Below are 20,000 nucleotides of genomic sequence, written 5' to 3'. Positions count from 1 at the left end.
GGCTGTCTCCCCAGTGAACTCTCACTTTCCCACTGCCCCTCCTCCTCGACAGTGCTCTCCCCAAATGAGTCCGGGGGCTGGTCACACATCCTGGGGCCCGGAGTTGATAGGAGGTGTCCAGGCTTGGCCACTCTGGGGGTTCCTCATACAGTCGTGGGGACTGGTCAGACACAGGCCAATGCAGCCTGCTGGGAGAGGGAAGGAGGCACTGCCTGCCCCCAGGTCCCCCAGGTTTGTGAGAGTGAGCCAAGTCTGGCACACACAGGGAACCTGCTCGTGGGAGCCCCACCTGGGGCAGAAAAACCCACTTAAACTGACTTGCCAGAAAAAGAGAATTTGTAGTAGCTCAATAAAGCTCCATTCAATCCCAGTACTCTGGGGATTTGCTCACAACTCTCCCCAGCTCCTGGCTCATCTTGTTGCTACATCAGCTTCACTCTCAGCCTCGTGTTCTCCCCGAGAGGCAGGGGTGGGCTCCCATCTCAGACATCCCGGCTGAAGAAGGGCACCTCTTTTCCAACATGGATGCAAAGGCCTGGGAAGGCGTCCAGCAGGACCAACCTGGATCACATGAGCATCCCTGAGACAATCACTGTAGTCAGGACAATGGGATGCCCTGATTGGTCAGCTCTTGATCATGTGATACCTGGGCCACCAATGGCTGTGCTTGCCTTGGCCCTAGGATTCACTGAGCATAAGTAGGTTGCTTAGCAACCAACTCCTGGCCCCAAGACTGGGAAGGCCAGGTCAGGGAGTGCTGACTTGTAGGTCTCCTCAGTGTGGGGTTTCAGCAGGCTGTGTCCTCTGAGGAGAGGACTGCAGGGTAGCCATGGGCCAGTCCCAGTGGGAAAATGACTCCATGTCTGTTCCCTTTCATGGAAAATGGAGTACCTGCCTCAGAGGGTTGTTTGAGGAGTAAATGAGGTAATGCGCGAGGAGGCTTGGAAGAATGCCTCGCCCGGAGCCCGGGCTCCATAAAGAGAACTGTTCTCTGGTATTAGGAGGCGGTGTCCATTATATCTGGTCGGGCCACCTCCCCATCTCCCTCTCCATCACTGCCCACCCCTTCCTCCCTGGTCACTCCCCTATCTCCCAGTAACAGGAGGGAACAGATTCCTAATGCGGAACCCAGGCCATGTCACCTCCTCACTAGTAGCTCCTTTATGCACCTTTATGGCTTCCAGGCCAGGCTCCTTACACTGGTCTACAAGGTCCTGCAAGATGTAGCCCCTGCCCACTTCACTTCCACCACGTGGGGCCTGTTTATCCCCAAACACACACTCAGTCCAGTTTGGGGTCTCTGGCTATTCTCTCTGCCTGCAACCGTCTCCCCCTCTTATTACTCTGACTCCCTCCATTCATACGGGGCTCTTGACAATCGTTGCTTCCTCAGACAAACCTTCCCAAGCAAGTGATCTAAGGGACACCACTTGCCTCCTTTTGTCCCCACCTACCTGTTTCCTTTCTTCATGTCACTTCTCATCATCTGAAATGGTTTTAGCTGGGCTCATGTTTGATTCTGATCTCATGTAAGGTGTACTTGGGGCTAGGAGAGTGTAGTCCAGACCAGGTAAGCCAGAAAGGAAAAAAGCCAAGCCTTGGCCTGGTGAGAGGTCCCTCTCGCTGGGAGAGCAGAGGCCGCTGTTGAGGGGAAAGCCGTGCTGTGCCCTCACGAGCCAGCTGTGGGCCCTCGGACACCAGAACCCATCGCTGTGGGCCAGAGGCTTTCCCGGACCATTGCCCGTCCGCTCTCCTACATCAGGTGGTGTGAAGGGCAGAGGCAGGCTCCCCGCTGACCTGTCACGTCTTCTGGAAAGCCGGGCGGCAGCCACCTGGTGAATCACCCACCGGCTCTCAGCAGCCCCTGATGCTGTGTTGGCAAAAAGCAAACAGCCTGTGGAACTGTCTCTTATTTTAATCTGCTCCAAACCAGGGTCTTAAAGTGCTTACTTTTCCATCCTACTCATTTCGGAGGCAATTAGCTGTTGGGCGTTCTTGCCCGCCAGCTCCCTCTCTGCGCGTCTGCCTGTCGTGCTCGCTCCCGCCCAGAGACGCCAGCTGGGGAGAGCTTTGCTAATCTGCTCTTAAACTACAATTTTTAACAAGCCTCTTAAATGATAGAGGCATTTGTGCATAAATAGCACATGGTAAGCCTCCCCTTAGGACACTAACCTGATTTATTAAAAATGTTGTAACTACCACACTTTCTATATCAACATCTTTAGCACCAAAATATATGATCTAATCTCCTTCTCCAGCCCAGCCCTGCTGCAGACGGACAGCCCAGACGGGAGGTAAGGGCCTGGAGGACACCGTCATGAAGGCTGGAGAGGCTGTTTTAAATATTTTAAATGAAGCCAGGCCAGCCAACCAAAACTTGTTTTGTCCAACATGAGCCTGGGGACGTGTGGAGAAAAACAAACCCAATTTCTTTCCATGACCAAACCTTCCCATCCCACTGGGCAGGGGTGAGGTCACCCCAACACCTCTCTGTGGGACTCCAAGGGGTTGGGGAGGGCCTGCTCCCTCCCCAATGGTGGGACTCTAATCCCAGCATCCAAACCACTCCGCCTGCCAAAAACTCAGCGTTTCCCAGTGCCATCCATTGCCACTGTCCTCCGGGTGTTGTCCTGGACCATCTTCTAGCTCCACTTGTGCTACTGTGGAAGATCCTTCTTTCCAAGGTCTCACTCTCTTCAGTTTTAGCCTCAAACCAAGCAAGCTTGCCTATGAAATCATGGATTTGATGTGCTTGTAATATGTGCTTTTCTTTTTTTCTTTTTAAAGATTTATTTATTTATACAAGAACTGGGGTACAGGTTAGAGGCGTGGAAGGGTGAGAGAATTCACCAGAGACAGCGGGGAGCAGAACAGGCAGACAGACCGAAGAAACTGCTGAGGGGAGCAGCGGGCGAGGCAGGAGAGGTCTACTGCGCCATGTGGGTTTCTCCCTGGCCAGCCAGGAATTCAAACACACTGCAGAGGCTGCAAACAGCTTCACAGGGTGGCACTCAACCTGCTGCACCACCAGGGAGGCCGTAATATGTGCTTTTCTTGAAAGTTTTAAATACTGTGAAGTTGGTGATGCAGCCTGGCATGCCTTGTTCCCCTAACTGGCAATGCCTTTGGGGGCTGCTGAACTGACTCCACATTCCCAAGTTGAGAGCAAGTAGTGTTGATTAGGACTTAGAGGGTTCTGGAACTTTGAGGAGTCGAAGACAAATGCTAACTTTTCCAGTCCAGAGATTGTGTTCCAGGAGACCCGCTGGCATTCACGCGGCAGCTCTCCTCTGGCCCCCTCTGGTCTCGAGTGTCCAGGGAATGCCCACCACGTCACGGGCTCAGATGGTGCCTCCCATATAACATGGCTCCAGGTTTAAAAGACTATTCACACTTGAGAAACTTCTCTCCTTTTCCGGTCTCCATCTTGCAGAACAGATCAAAGGGATGTCTTGGGGAGGTGCTGGGAAACATCTCTTCTGCGATGCCCCTTCCACTCGCTCTGGTAAACAAAGACACACCTTCACCGTGGGGGCTAGAATTGCTGAAGATTAAGAACCGTGTTTGTTGTACTTGGATTAACAACAGGATTCCACTGATTTTCATGAATCTTCCTATTCACAGAATGGGAAGTTCATTTAAATTTTTAAAAATTTTATTTATTTTTGCATAGAACTGGGGTTTAGGTCAGAGGTGTAGAGGATGTGGAGGTAAGAGGATTCACCAGAGACAGAGCGGGACAGAACAGGCAGATTGACTGAAATGCACTGCTGAGGGGAGCAGCGGGCCAGACAGGAGAGGTTGCTGCGCCATGTGGGTTACCTCCCTGGCCAAGGATCAAACTCACGCTGCAGTGACAGCACTGAGACTTAACCCATAGGCCACCAAGGAGGACTGGGAAGTTCATTTTAAAACAAAATAATTGAGGCATAAAAATGCAAAGTCCAGCAGCCCTGAGGGCACTGAGTTATCGCAAAACCAGATGATTCTCTGTGCAGCGCTGATGGTGGGCCTTGAGCTACATTTGGGTGCTTCTGAAGGCAAGACCCATCAGTTACTGGGGGAAATGTCCTAGGACCTTGCCAAGCCCTGGCCCCAAAGATCTGCCTAGATTGAACTGAGCCAAGTAACACCTATTCACAGGAGCCCCGGGCAAACCACCCCTGCACGGGCCTCCCTGCCAAAGGTCACAAAGCAACCACAGCTGGAACCTCCTTCCTTCCTCTGTTCAGAAAAGCGGGCTGTGTCCAGGACCCCACCTTGGCTCTCCCTCACAGTTAGGACAAGGACGTAGCCCTCCTGTGTCCCATGCTAGCCATTCAAACACTCCCAAGCTAGGGACCGGCTGCTTACCTGCCCTGAAACTGGAAGGAAGCCTAAAATGATCTTTGTCTCCAACTCAAAGAACTGTCAGAACTGCCACAAGGATGAGCAGAAAATAGCAGATGATCAATTTTTCCAGAACCCCATCTCTGCATGCCTGCTGTCCCGGCTGTGAGAAAATGTGTTCAGGGTTTTGGCTGTGAGCTTCGTTGACCTGGGGCCGTTTGGAGGTTCAGAAGCTCCAGCTTCTCTTCTCACTCCCCACCTCCTGGAAAGAGCTTGGCCACTTTAAAAGCCATGTGAGTGCTGGGGAGGAAGTTCTGACTCTAGAAAAGGACAGGCTTTGGGAGTCCTGATCTAGGGGTAGGGCTGCCGTGGGGTGCCTGAAGCCACAGATGCCAGGGGCTCTCAGACACCTCCACTCCCAGAACTCATCCTCAGGAACACTTGCCCAGGTGCCAAGATGCCTGTAGGTCCAGCAATGCAATTTATTGCAGTGAAAAATAACCTTTCAAATCCGAATGAGTTACTATCCTCTGCCAGATGACGGGCTCAACCGTGCAGTGGTTAGAGATCATGGGTTTGAATCTTGGCTCTGCCACTTCCAACATAAACATACGACAACACGTAATACATTACATGCAGTGTACCCTCCATACATGAATGCATACATGCTCGTACATTTATTTTATTTCTTTTTTTGCTACTACCTAACTGTTTCCTCTTTCTCCCTTCAACCTTCCACTTAACCTCAGAAGCCTCACTTCTGTCACGAGTCACTATAATTATTTACTTTATCAGTTATTACTTTGCCCTGCTCTGCCTGTGTTACCATCACCACAGCTTCCTCCCATGTACCGCCATAGTTGGTTGATTTCCATCAAGAATCATCAATACAAAATTATAACCCGAACCAAGTCTTTATTTCCAGCATGGCCTCTACAGCATTTATTAATCCCAAGAGAGAAGGTCTGGTGTTCCACCACCAACCTGGAAGCTCAGCTAATAATTCTAAGAGATACCCTTGTTCCTTTTATGGACCCTGGGTCTCCAAACACAGGCTGAGGCCTGTCCTTCCTCACCACCCACTGCCAGGCTCTAGCCAGGCCCTGTCATCTCTCACCTGATGGATTTTTGCTCTGGCTTCCGCCTCTACCTTCCTGCTCTGCCCTTGCAACTGACAGTCCTTCCTTCACGTGAAGACAGAGGGAATTTGTTGGAATCTAGCAGGCCATGTTCCTCCTCTGCTTACAACCCCCCATGTCTCTTTCCTTTAGAATAAAATAGACTTGGCTACTTCCAGCCTCTCTAACCTTAGGTCCTCATTGCAAAGTTTTGCCTGGAAACAAAACTCCCTCCAGAGTATCTTTGGTCTGGAAATGCCTCTCCCAGCCCTACACAGCACATCCTAAATGAGACCATATTCTTATGTGCCAGATTGTCAAGGCAGGCCCCAGGGCTCTGACTGATTCCTGGCTGCAAATTCTTGTTGAAAACTGCCTTAAAAATATTGACACGCATGATCGCTAATACACATTGTTAAATGAGGAGCACCTTGGTTTTGTACTAATCATCATGTCTTGCCAGTGAACAGACTGATTCATATTTTTAATAATGGATTCCAAACAGCTACGGGTTTGCAACTGTAGCATCTCCACAATTTCAGCTGATTGCAAAGTCTTACTTAGAAAATCATATTTTCCGCCAGCTACAATAGTCCAAACTCTGTTGTCTGAGAGAAGACGAAGGCTGGAGGCCCATGTGTCCCCTGGCCACGGCTAGCGCCCCTTTCCATTCCCACCAGAGCCCTCAGGCACTGTCTACTGCCTCCTGCCTCCCACCAGTGTCAGGTTCTATCTACCTCCCTTTCTCAAACTCCCTGTGCTCCCAGCACACCTGCCTTTTTGTTCTGCCTCAGGGCCTTTGCACATGCGTGCAGCCCTCTGAGCCCTGCCTTTCAGAGAGGATGCTGAACTTAAATCCAGCAGAAAGAAATCCTTTCCAGAGGGCGAACAAAACAGGAAGCTGGAAGGGCCGTGACCTATTGTTTCTTTCAGGATGCAAGAGTTGTATTTTGTTGTTTTATTTTTCCCACCTGGCCTCTAAAATCAGAGTTAAGGAAAAAGAACCATGGGGATATTTACACAAAGGCAGGCCCAATGCCAGTGCTCAAATAATGATTTGGATAATGTTCCTAGACTGAACAATGGCAGCCTCTCTGAACAGTAGAAGCTATTGCAGAGCAAAAACTCTGCTAATGTCAAAAGAAAAATATTTGCTTTCTGTCCGATAGACGGACAGAAAAGCCTCTGGAGGCCAGCTCTGCAGACAGCCGTCTCCCCGGGGCCACCTGGCTGTGTTGGTGGCAGCACGAGACCGAACCAAGTGACCAGCCAGGCTCGGAACTGTCGGCCCAGTTCACCGACAACAGAGAGGACAGGAGGCCGGCGTGGGGGCTTCTCCTGGTCTCTCCTGTCTGCAGTGGGGGATGCAGGGGTGGGCGGGATGCAGTCAAGCTCTCAGGTCAAGTGGGGTGCAGGGTAGGTCTGGACCTGGAGGACGGTGGCGTCTGCCTTGGGTGAGCTACTCATCCTGGGTCTCCGCCCACCTGCCCTCCACCCCACAGCCCCTCTTCCTCAGCAGTAAGCCAGGGAGGACGCTCGGTGTCCTCGTGAAGAGAACGGGGACACGTGGCACAGTCGGCTCCTCCATCCAGCGGGGATGCCCTGAAGGCCTCCAGTCCAGGGATCCCATAGCCGGGCATGTAGTTCATGTTGGTTTTCAGTTGCGGAGTTAAACAAAATGACAGAAGAGAGAATTGAGGGCTCCAAAGTTGAGGGCTAGATTCTGCTTGACCTAGGTCGCCCTGCCCCGGGGTCAGACAGTCACAGCTGTGGTGGCCGAGGGCAGCGGGATGCGGCCCCTGGCTCGGGCAGCGCTCCCTCTCATGCTGCTCTTTGCTCTCTGCGGTCATTTTTCTACTTCCTGGGGAAATGAGCCTTCAAGTCCTGTCCAGATGTAGACTTTGGGTCTCATTTATTTTAGACAGGAGGCAGAGATGTTGAGAAGAAACCATGTGCCTTGGAGTTCTTCTGACCCCATGGGTCTGGTTGTCCCTGTTGCAGTGGGGAACCCCATCTCCAACCCCAAAGTCAGGACTCAGGGAACTCGTCAGGTCCCAGACTCTGCAAAGGGGCCTGTGCTTGATGCATCATCTCTCCTGGGGACTGCATCAGCCCCCTAAAGGGAGAGAGTTCCTTTCCCCATGTCCCACTCCAGTCTCCCCAGAGCAGCTAAACAGAGATAATATGGTCCAAAATATCAATCACCACAAGGTTGGGAAACTCCAGCCTGGGGATTAACCAGACACAGGACAAGCCATAGTGATGGAATCAGATTCCATACTTTACTTAAATTAGTAGCCTGATGACACCAGTGATAAGTTATACAAAGACCTAGGGTGACCACTAAGAAATCTGTATAAAGAGATGCACTTTAAAATACCATAGATAAATTACAATGTAACACTAAACAGTGTTTAAGTGGCCCACAGATGAAAAGGAGAAAGAACAACAGGAAAACAAAAAATGGAAAGGTGGACTTGAGCCCTCATAAATCAATAATTACACTAAATGTAGATGGTCTGTATACATCAGAGGAAACACAGAGATTGGCAGAGCTAATTTAAAAGCAAATCCCAATTATATGTACAAGACACTCACTTCAACTATAACTACATACAGGCAAAAGAAAGAAAGCAGAAGCAGAAGAACTCCTGGAACTTCAGAAAGAAAAAAATATTGAGAAAGGTAAAAATAGGAGTGAATATAATAGACTATTCTTTAAGCATTTCTGAAGTCATAGATGAAGTAAAAACAATCACAATAGGTAATGTAGTACTCCATTGTGTGAAATATTTAAGACAATTGCCTTTTAAAAGTGGGGAAGGTGAAGAAACTCAAATCTCAGGAAGGCTCCAGCACTTCACTAGAAATGTTAAAACACTGAATGCAGCAGACTGTGGTAAGCTGTACATGTGCATAACACCTAAACAACCACTGAAAAATATACAAAAGAAGGTACCCTAAAACATTATGAGTAAATCAAAATAGGATTCTGAAAACATTTTAATATCACCAGAAGGTAAGAAAAAGGAAAACAAGGCCTCCCTGGTGGCAAAGGCAGTTGAGCGCCGCACTGTGAAGCTGTCCGCAGCCTCTGCAGCACCCGTTTGATCCCAACCTGCCGGCAAGAATCCCACATGGTGAGCAGACCTCTCCTGTTGCACCCGCTGCTCCCCTCAGCAGTGTATTTCATCAGTCTGCCTGTTCTGCTCCCCGCCCTATCTCTGGTGAATCCTCTTACCCTCCCGCACCTCTGGCCTGTACCCCGGTTCTTGTATAAAAATAAATAAATCTTCAAAAAAAAAAAAAACAAACAAAAGAATAAGAAACAGAAGGAATAAGTAGAATATAAAATAACAAAATCACAGCTTTGACCTTAACATATCAGTAATTACTTTAAATGCCAATGGCCTAAATATACCAATTAAAAGAGATTTTCAAAGTGGATTTAAAAATACAAACAAACAATTATATACTGTGTGCAAGAAACTCTCATTAAACATAATGGCATAGGCAAATGAAAGTATTAATAAAATAATGGATAGACATGTCATGAAAATATTGACATAATAAAAGCAGGAGTGGATATATTAATATCAGGTTGAGCAGAATTCAGAGCAAAAGAAATTACCAGGGACAACGAGGGACATTATATAATAATAAAAGGATCAATTCACCAAGAAGATATAGTGGGCCCTAAATGTTTGTGCACCAAACACTGAGCTTTATGTTACAGGAAGCACAAACTGAGAGAAGCTGAAAGGATAAACACATAAATCCAAAATTATGGTTGGAGACTTCAACACTAAGCTACTATCAATATTTGACAATCTCTGTCAGTAATTGACATATGTAGCAGACAGATCTAGAAGACAGAAAATCAGTAAGGATATAGTTAAACTGAACAACATCATAAATCAACTGGATCTAATTGACATTTATAGACTTCTATAACCAACAAAAGAATACACATTCATTACAAACTCATATGGAACATTCTCCAAGACAGATCATATCATGGCTCATAAAGCACACCTTAACAAATTTAAGAGAATTCAAATCACAAAGAACATGTTCTTTCACTGTAATGGAATCAAACTAGGAATGAGTAACAGAAAGACAATAGGAAAATCTTCAGGTGCTGAATGTTAGAAAGTACACTTCTATATAAAACCAAAAGTTGAAGAGATGTCTAAAGAAAAATTTAAACATACAGAGAACTCAGTGAAAATGAAAATACAACATATCAAAATGGATGAGATGCAATGAAAGTTATGCTGAGTGAGCAATTTTGAGTACTAAATGCTTACATTAGAAAAAAAGAAAGATTTCAAGTCATTCATCTAAGTTCCTACCTCAAGAAACAAGGTAAAAAAGAGTAAATTAAATCCAAAGTAAGCAGAAGGAAAGAAATAATAAAGAGGAGGAGTCAATTACATTGGTAACAGAAAAATAGAGAAAATCGATGAAAAAAGAACAGGTTATTTGATAAGATCGATAAATTGATAAAATTCTAGCAAGATGAGTGAAGATAGAGAAAAAAAACAAATTACCAATACCAGGAATGCTGCACCTTCCCCTGCAGTGACCTTTAGGGCTAACCGCCCCTAGGTCCGGCTGGGCAACCAGCGCGCAGGGGGAGAACAGCCTGAAGCAGAGAAAGTGCAACGGAAGTTCCCTGAAAAGGCAGAAGCTTATCAATAGATAACGACCACCAAGAACCACTACAAGAATGCTAAAAATCTTATCCTTCTTCCTAGAACTACAAACTTTAATCCCTTATTTGTCTTTCTAAACTTCCTTCTTTCTTCTATAATGGTCATTGCTTGTTATGTAGATCACCTCCCTGATAGTGGTAGACTGAGCCCATGAGCAAGCTAATTTCCTTGATATTCATTCCTGTGCTTTTGAAAAACATATATATACTGGTCACAAATTTAGAGAAAATTACACTCAGATTTTCACTCTTGAAGTGTGTCTGTTTGTCATTTCTTTCGCCGACGCCCTGACCACCCTGCACGCTTCTCTCAACCCTGAGGTGGCCTCATCGTCTACTGCTGTGCTGGTCCGCGGCAGGTGGCGCCCAACGTGGGGCCCCGACATTTCATTTCATTTCATTGTGTCTTCCACCCAAAAAAGAGGTGAGTAACGGAGAGATCGTGTTGGGTAAGCTATCTCCCTTCTTGTGTGTGTGAGTGTGAATGTGATTCCCTTAAAATACCCTCTTTTAAACAGTCAGGGATAGGATCCTCACTGGAGTGTCCGGAGCTCGCTGATAAAGGATGATCAGTTCAAGATAGTAAGAAGTTTTTCTAAGAGTGAATGCTCGTGGTGCTGTGTGTGTGTGAGAGTGTATGAATACGGCTCCACGGCCTCGTGTCTACGGAGTCTGAGTGGGCTGCACCCGCGATTCCCGTGGAGGAACGTCATATGGCATAACGGTCATCTGCTCTTCGGAGTAGCCTGGTCCGGGACTTATACGGACAAACCTTAGCTAAGACGCCTCCGCAAGTTCCCGCGAGGGACACGGGCCGGACAGCACAGTTGAAAGAAATCTTTGCTTGAGTGAACGAAAGCACCACGAGACCAAAAACAAAAATCTTTTTCTATCTATATTAAAAAATATGATTGAAACACGAGGTATTAAAGTAAATAAAAAAGCTCTACTGCAACTTTATAAATTTATATTACGGGTATGCCCGTGGTTTCCAGAAAAAGGTAGTTTGTCACTGGAAACTTGGAAGAAAGTAGGAAAAAAAGTGAGAGTTTTATGCCCTTCATGGACCATCTCAGGTTCTGAGACAGGCTCTGTCCTTGTGGGTACAAATTAGAGATTTGTTGGGTGATGCCACTGAGGCAGAATTGTGGGAAGGCCAACAGGATGAAGTTCAGGATAATCCTAAAAACAATAATGATCTACTCAAGCCTCTGCTCCCGTATCAAAGGAATCCCTTTCCCAGTCAGAGGATGTTTAATGATCATGAATATACTGAAATGCTAGATAAATTAACTTTCAAAAATGATAAACCCTCCCGCCCACCCGCTAACCTTTTTCCAGTTGTTACCAAACCTAAAATTGCATTACATAATAATCCTAATCATATCAAAGCCCATCAAGGGCCCCTAGGTGGCATTTTAGGATTAGCAAAATAGGCCAGTAAGGAGATTTTTCATTTACTTTTCCCGTTGCCGGACCTCCGGCTTTGTCTCGCGCTGATTAAGGCCCTGCTGTCAGTAAGTCTCATCTGCACACTTCACTCTCTTCCTTTGCTCATTCTTTAGCTTCTACTCTCCAATCTTTGACTCCTACTCACTGGTATCATCTCATCTCTCCTTTATTGTTCTTTCCCTACTCGTCCTGTTCCTTTGTTTACTCCTTCCCCTCTGTGTCCACCTACTTCACAGGTCCATTCATCGTCTTCAACGAGATATGTACACCTTCCAACTCCCTTCTAAAAACGAAGGGGGACCTGCTGCACCTTCCCCTGCAGTGACCTTTAGGGCTAACCGCCCCTAGGTCCGGCTGGGCAACCAGCGCGCAGGGGAAGAACAGCAAAACCCTACCTGCTGCACCTCCCCCCGCAGTGATCTTTAGGAATGGCTTTCGCCACGGTCCCTAGGTCCGGCTGGGCAACCAGCGCGCAGGGGGAGAACAGCCTGAAGCAGAGAAAGTGCAACAGAAGTTCCCTGAAAAGGCAGAAGCTTATCAATAGATAACGACCACCAAGAACCACTACAAGAATGCTAAAAATCTTATCCCTCTTCCTAGAACTACAAACTTTAATCCCTTATTTGTCTTTCTAAACTTCCTTCTTTCTTCTATAATGGTCATTGCTTGTTATGTAGATCACCTCCCTGATAGTGGTAGACTGAGCCCATGAGCAAGCTAATTTCCTTGATATTCATTCCTGTGCTTTTGAAAAACATATATATACTGGTCACAAATTTAGAGAAAATTACACTCAGATTTTCACTCTTGAAGTGTGTCTGTTTGTCATTTCTTTCGCCGACGCCCTGACCACCCTGCACGCTTCTCTCAACCCTGAGGTGGCCTCATCGTCTACTGCTGTGCTGGTTCGCGGCACAGGAATAAAACAGAAAATATGGCTACAGATTATACAACCATTAAAGGGATAAATGTTATGAACAACTTTACACCCATAAATGTCATACCTTAGAAGCAATGAACCAATTCCTCAAAAACCATAAACTACTTAGCTAAATCAAAATGAAATAGATAAGCTGAAGAGTCCTGAAGCTATTTAAGATATTGCATTTGTAATTAAAAAGCTACCAAAAAAATTTAATCTAGCATTTTAGAAAAATTAATACCAGCTTTACACAATCTCTTCCAGGAAATTAATACCAGCTTTACACAATCTCTTCCAGGAAATAAGAGAAAGAAACATTTCCCAGCTTGTCTTATGAGGCCACTATTATGCTAACACTACAACCAGACAAAAACAATAGAAAAAACAGACCAATATCTCTCATGAACTTTTAGACACAAGAATATGAAAATACAGTCGTACATTGCTTTAACAACATGTCACTCAACAATGGACTGCTATACAACAGTGGGCTATGCCATACACAGCCTGGGGGTGCAGTAGGCTATACCACTCGGTTTGTGTAATGATTCTCCATGACATTCATGCAATGACATCACCTAACAGTGCATTTCTCATTTGTGAAGCCATGCACGATTACATATTAGCAAACTGAAACCAACAACAAATAAAAATGATACAACACGATCAAATGGGATTTATTTCAGGTGTGCAAGATTGAGTCACTATTCAGAAGACAATCAATGTAATACACTATATCTACAGACTAAAAAAGTCAAATCATTTCAATTCATGCAGAAAAAGCAGCCAAGCTGCCGGAGGGCAGCCTGGGGCTCCAGATCACCCTTTGCCACTGAGTGGAGGGTCAGGAGATGCCAGTTTGTTGGGGTAGCCAAGAGGGCCTCCATGCCATGGGTGGGGATGGAATGTGGAAAAGGGTAGAAGTAGAGCCCACTGCTGACCCTAGGTTTGTCCCCTTTCTGATCTCACATTTCTTTTGTTTCATCAATGCCAACTGGGAGTTTGGGGGTCTCTAGGGGTGCAGTGCAGGATATACGGGAAGTATGGAGAAACCCCAGGGAATTCACCCAGGGTATTATTATTCAAGCCCTGCAGTTCCTAGGCAGTTCATCTTCCCATCTCTCTGAGTCCTTTATGATCATCTGTGAAAATATTTCCAGGGTAATTAATTAACTTTAGAGGGGGAAGCAGCAAAAAGTGACTCTACACCATCTTGTGCCATAAGCACAGGGTGACTTCTTTCAAAAGTAAAAATGAACTTGACAGACACCCAGCAATTGTTCTTTTGGGCATTTATCCCAGAGAAATAAAGACTCGTGTTTACACTTGAAACTTGTACATGAAATTTCACAGCAGCTTTATTTATAACAATTCCAAAGTTGAGCTATCCAAATGGCCTCCAAGGGGTGAATGGTTAAACAAACCGTCCAACATCTATAATGTGTGATAAACCAACAGTAAAAAGGAGAAGTTATTGGTAACAGAACAACTCACCGAGGGAATCATGCTGAGTGAAGATAAAGTCGATCTGAAACTATGACATGTTGTAGAATTCCATTTACATATTATTTTTGAATACAAAAAATAAAACGGACAGATGGAAATTAGAAACCAGTTAGGGATTGCCAGGGGATGGGGGGCATTTCCATGAAGGGGGTAGCACAGGGATCCCTGCGTTCTGGGAGCACTGGCAGAGGGAAGACAGAAATAGCTTTCTAGCTGCGTGATTCAGTGGTATTTCATGGGGCCTCTGAACCATGCTAAATGTTAGCGATAACGCTCTGATCATTTTGTTCATCAGCAACCCCATTCCACACTTTGGGAACATTCTAGGATGCTTGGCACTTAATCATGGTTCCAAAAAGAAAAAAACAAAACAGGGATAGCCCCTACTGGGTTCCAAATATAAGGCTATTGAATAATGAAATATTATTGAGATCATTTCCAAAATTGTTTTACAAATGACAATCAGATCAGCAGGGGGAGTCAGGTATGGTGAGAGTCCGGCCTTGGCTTTGCAGTGACCCAGGATCCAGGTCCTCGGGATGATGGTTGAATATGTGGCCATTCCAGGCAGCTGGATGCAGACAGGTGCACAGGGAGGGAAACACACATAGTCACGCTGTCCTCCCGAACCTGGCATTTTACAGTGAAGTCATGGATTGGGCAATACATTTAGAAATTTAGAGGTAGGGTTTCAGGAAAAGATCTTAAATTCAAGTAAAATATGTGTGTGTATGTGTGACCCTTACCTATTGACCCCTGAGCCTTGGCAGTTAGCCAACATGGACCATTTATGCATGCAAACTTGGCCCGATCCTTCTTGTGCAAACGTCCAACCTGCGTCCTGGAGCCGCCACTGTGGCCCTTACTCGAGCTGCTTATTAGAACACTAAATTACACACCAGCCGGCTGTCTGATGAGCTCCTTCTCCTCCAGGATGCGGGACAAGCAAAGCTGCGGAAGCTCCCTGAGGAGGTGAGTGGGCTTCTGCCTGCCCCTCCCCCTTTCTATAGGCAACGACTTTAATTGAATTAAAACCCTCCAGTGGTTCTGTGATGGGGGGGTGGGGGCGGGGCACAGAGCTGCAGTCAAATCCCCTCACTATTAAGTAGGAGATGAGAGAAACTTCCTGTCCCGGGGAGAGACCCTGGAGTCCTCCAGGGGAAGCCCGCCCTACCTGCCTCTCTCGGGTCCAGAGAACCCTCTGGAGAGCAGGCTCCCGGCTCTGGCCCAGAGGAAGGGCGGGCGGCACTGTGGGAAAGAGGCAGGGGACAGATGGAGGGGCAGAGGGCGGGTGTCCCGACATGCACAGATGTGCAAATACCCAGATTCAAGCGTAAGCTGAATGTAATTACTTGGTTAATTAAATATTGACTTTTAACTCAAAAAGTGATTAAAACAGGACTGTCCAGAAAGGAGAGGGGGCAGGGAATGCATCAGAACTGGCAGGATGGGGAAAGAGGAGGATGAGGGTTGCTCAGTGGAAGGCCTGGCCTGTCCTACTGTGCGCAGGGAGCTGGTCTTCAGTGTCCAGGCAGGCAGGGAGCCGCAGAGAGGGGTCACTGTGCAAAAGTGGGCTTTGCAGGCGTCCCCTTACAACATGTTCCACTCTCAGCCCCCATCTCCTCACCGGGCTGCCCTTAGAGTGAACAGAGCTTGGGAGGCAGGAACCAGATACTGTTCACTGCCTTTCCTGGAGCATAAGGGGTACCTGGCCCGAGGGGTACCTGGCCCGAGGGGTGCTTGGCCCAAGGAGTGTTTTATCAGTGTTTTAGAATGACTGAATGAACTTCTGTGCAACCAGTGGCAATGTATGTGGGGAGTTTTGCATGAGTGCCTGTGCGTGTGCCTGGTGCACGTGCACAGTTCTGTGTGTGCATCTGTCTGCACATGCCTGTGTGTGCATGTACAAGCATGTGTGTAAGTTTACCATAGACAGGTGCTAGAATTCAGGTGTCGGGCCAGGGCAAAACTCACCAGCTTAGACCCCTACAGGGTCTGAGGGTCTGCAAAGCATTTCTTTCCCATAATTCACAGCCAACTCTCCACCCCTCTAGGTTTGAGGACTCAGCCTGAGTTTTCCGTTTGGGATTTTGGTGTCTGCCTGAGAGACTCGAGGGGCTTCAGGGGTCCAGCCTGAGCAGTCTTAGCCATGGCTCAGCCAGGCTGCCTGGGGCCGCAGTAAGACTCTCAGGACCCTTGAGGGCCGCCTGATTCTCCTCGCCCACCCACATGGTCCAGGACAACCTTTCTGCTGTGTCCCTCCTCACCCTGATGGCATCTCTCTCTGGGGTTGTCCTGACAGGACACCTGCGCACCTCAGTTCCTCATGTGAGGTCCCTAACAGCCCTTTCGCACAGAATGCCGTCCCATTCAGCTCCCGTGCAGAGCCAGAATTTTATTCTATTTCCTGGACTTCTGTGCAACAATTTTAAAAACACTATTCCTCCTTTGTGCTTCTTTACCTCCATCAAGAGCTGAAATACAACCCGAACTCTTTTTGTCCAAACACTTTCTGGCTGGGTTTGGGTTGGGAGCGGAGGGGATTTTATGAGGTTATAAAAGTCAAGGTTTCAACAAGTCCAACAAATTGGTGAGTGAAGGAGAAACATTAAAAGTAGGAAAAATGACGTGTCCTGGGATGCATCCCACACACCTGTAAAGAAGGGCGTGGTGCTGGAGCAGGGACTCCCAAGCTCACACAGCTGCCCCGCCCCCTCCAAATAAATGCTTTGCAAGAGCAAAAGATGCTGCAGAGTCACCCTCAGAGGGCGGGGGCCGGCTCCTCAGTTCCCGAGCAGACAGCCTGGCATGTATTTTAAAACAAATCCCAGCATGGTGGAAACAATACCCTCTTGTGGTTAATTCTGCCTGAGTTTTCATTTAGACATCAGCTGTCTTGTATGCAGAACTGTAATTGCATTAGGAGAAAAATCTGTTTATATGTCTTGAGAAATTATGATCATGAAAAATAGCGGCATAAGCCCCCATTAAGTCAGAAGAAAGATAATTGTCTTTCAGGCTGCCTGGCTGGGCCGGCGCTGACACAGAGATGGATCGACTTCAGTAAAATAGGACTCATTTTCGGAGCGAGGTACCCATCTTCCCCTTTAATTACACATAGCTGCACGGCCTCATTTGTATTAATGCCCGATGCCTACCAGCGCATCCTCATGAAGGGAGGGTTCGTTTGGGAGACGGGGAATTACAAGCCAGTTTAATTGCAGTCGCCCGTGAGTGTTTCACTGGTGAAGGACAGAGCGTCTTGGCCGGTTAAGATGCTGCCCTGGAACATAGATAAAGGTGGCCATTTGTCTGTTTGCTTTTATCCACCAATAGTTCTCTCCCGGGTAAGTGGACAAGGAAGATTAAGCACGTGGAGCTCACTGTGCGATGAAATAGACACTCGAGCAGCATTAGTGCCCGTGTAATGGAGTATTAAAATGAGTAACGCAGCCCCGGGGCAGCTCAGGTGCAAATCTCAGTGGGCAGGTATCGCTGGCGGGTCTCCACGGATAATGGTGGCCTAAGGGGGGAAAGCAGGGTCCGTTGGATGATAAGCGCATTTCAATTTGGTCTCTCCCTGCGATGGTAGATCGTGTTTTATAGTCACCTTCTAGATAATCTACTTGGGAGATGATTAATGGGGCTCCTGATTTAATAAAAGCAGAGCAGGGCAGCCCCAGGGGAGGTTCTAACTCACCTGGTTCTGCCCACAGGGGCTGACCACCCCCGGCCTCAGTCTCCTCATCTTTAGGTGGGGATAATGTCGACAGGATGGCTGGATTAAGTGGAGTCAACGAGGATAAAATGCCCAACACAGGCCGGTTCTGAATCTGCGGTGTCACTTCAGAGCAGGAAAATGGCCCTTTCCTGGTAGGACACCTTGGGAGGAAAGCCACATGTGAGATCTTGCTGGGTGCTTTGATTTGGGGGCTCAGGACACCAAGCCGCCTTGGGCAGCTCTGATGAGCCTCTTGCTCAGGTATTTGTTCATTGGATAGACACTACTAAGGGGTGTTCCAGGACAGAGCAAAGGCAGGGGTTATAAATAGGAGGTGACACTTGCTTTTTGGGGGTGGAGGCAGCTTTCAGTCTAGAAGGAGAAACATAAGAAGTGGGCACAACAGAATTTGTGGGTCTGCGCCAGTGGTAGTGTGTCCAGCTCTTGGGGGCAGATCAATCCTCCCAGGCAGACATTCCCACCAGTGGGCCATTTGACCACTTCTGGCCAAGATGTCACTCAGGGCCCACCAGCTGGGAGCTTCTGGAAAATCCTTTTCTCTGTGTTAAAATGTGAGGGGAGATCCCTGTCCAGCTTCTGCTTAGTTACAGGGAGAAGACAGAATGTAGCTTGTGACCTGACAAAGAATGAAACCAGATAAGCAGCAAGGTCATTGCTTTCGCAAACCCAAAGGCATGCTGAGGTCGTGGGGCAACCAACAGTCCCAAAACCGAAGGCGAAAGAGGCACCTGCAGGGAGAGATGAGAGAGGCTTAGCTGGTGAATTCAGAAGGTCTGCCAGGGCGGTAATTCTCAGCAGGGGCCATCTTGCCTCCCAGGAGGCATTTGGCAGTGCCTGCAGAAATGGTTACAGCTGGACTGGAAGAGCTACTGGCACCTAGTGGTTGGGGGTCAAGGATGCTGCTAAACATCCTAAGAGGCACAGGATGGGCCCCCAACAGCAAATACACATCCAGTTCAAAATGTCAGCAGTGTCAGGACTGAGAACCCAAGTTCAACCAACATGGTCTCTTGGCTGGACAACATAATAGGTTCCTAACTTCCCCCAGATTCTGCCCTTGCTCCTGCAGTCCATTTCCACACAGGAGCCCAAGGGCTATGCTACAATATAAACCCAATCATGACATTTGTCTGCTTGAGTCCCTCAGAGGACTCCCCTCCCAGCCTGCCTGTGTCTACATAACCTGCAAAACCTGCTCCCCCCGGGGTCTTCTCATTTAATATCCCACCATGCTCTTCCCTCCTCCCACTTCATTCTATTCGGATTGATCTCACTGCATCCCTGAAAGATGTCAAGAACATTCCTACCCCAGGGCCTTTACACTTGCTTCCTCTGACTAGAATGCTCTTCTCTGCTTCAAGGCTGATGGCCCTGTTTCATCCCAGTCTTTGCTCAAAAGCACACACTAGAACAGTGACTGGGCTTGATTTGTTCAAAGGGACCAATGCGGCCGGGTAGGTCATCAAGGACAAGGTGACATTTGGGAGACTGAGAGTTCTAGATTATGGAGGGCCTTGTAGCAGTAGGAACATGTTTGGGTTTTGTTCCAAGTGGAGCTCAGTGAAACATTTCGAGCAAAGATGTAAAAAGATCTAACTAGATGCATGTTTTTAAAGATGAATCTGCCTTCCAGAAAGCAAAAGGCAAGGGGAGAAGACCAGTTGGGAGACCACCAGCATGGGTGGTGGTGGGCTAGGATGGTGGGGTGAGGCCAAGAGAGACTGACATCTTAAAAGGATTCAAAAAAATAAATAAAATTTTCTGATGAAATGAAAGATCTCTCAATTTTCTTCTAGGTAACAACAGAAGAGGTGGCTAGGGAGGACTTTCATCTCCTTCTCCGGGACTCCCCTGAACCCTTCAACCCAACCGCTTGGAACAAATATAAAGACAAAGCAAATTCCTTCCCAACAGTGCCCTTGTCTTGCCACCAACTGTAGTCACGCTGAGACACAGACACAGCTATGGATGGATTGAAAACTCAATTGATGAATAAGCTAATGATAGAAAAAAAATCTAAAGAGAACACTTAGGAAACAGAGAACCACTTCACTGCAATTTGAAACAATAATAAAAAGAGGCATATTCTGAGTGGGAAATGTGGCTCAGAGGTTAGAGATTGCAGGGCCTGGGGGGTAAGGTCTCTACTTCACTGGCATCCCAGGCAGCACACACAGACCTTCAGAAGTTTTGAGGCAAGTCCCTGCATCCTCC

The 20,000-nt window shown here is 47.4% G+C and overlaps 1 protein-coding gene and 1 long non-coding RNA gene across 3 annotated transcripts in view; both read right to left on the bottom strand.

Annotated features, from left to right (window-relative positions):
• Positions 1 to 20,000, bottom strand: part of EYA2 (EYA transcriptional coactivator and phosphatase 2) — a 267,711-nt gene that overhangs the window by 91,723 nt on the left and 155,988 nt on the right. The gene's annotated exons all lie outside the window — the stretch shown is intronic.
• On the bottom strand, positions 17,130 to 18,586 carry LOC129146267 (uncharacterized). Its single transcript, XR_008552852.1, has 3 exons — positions 18,515 to 18,586; positions 17,745 to 17,926; positions 17,130 to 17,327 (listed from the first exon to the last, which is right to left on the bottom strand). It is a non-coding gene; the product is annotated as an uncharacterized LOC129146267 (long non-coding RNA).

The sequence above is a fragment of the Talpa occidentalis genome, unplaced genomic scaffold (assembly GCF_014898055.3).
Source record: "Talpa occidentalis isolate TD23 unplaced genomic scaffold, MPIMG_talOcc4v2.1 talOcc4.10, whole genome shotgun sequence".
In the NCBI taxonomy this organism is placed as follows: domain Eukaryota; kingdom Metazoa; phylum Chordata; class Mammalia; order Eulipotyphla; family Talpidae; genus Talpa; species Talpa occidentalis.
The sequence above is the reverse complement of the archived record's forward strand: the minus strand, read 5'-3'. Positions and strand labels throughout refer to the sequence as shown.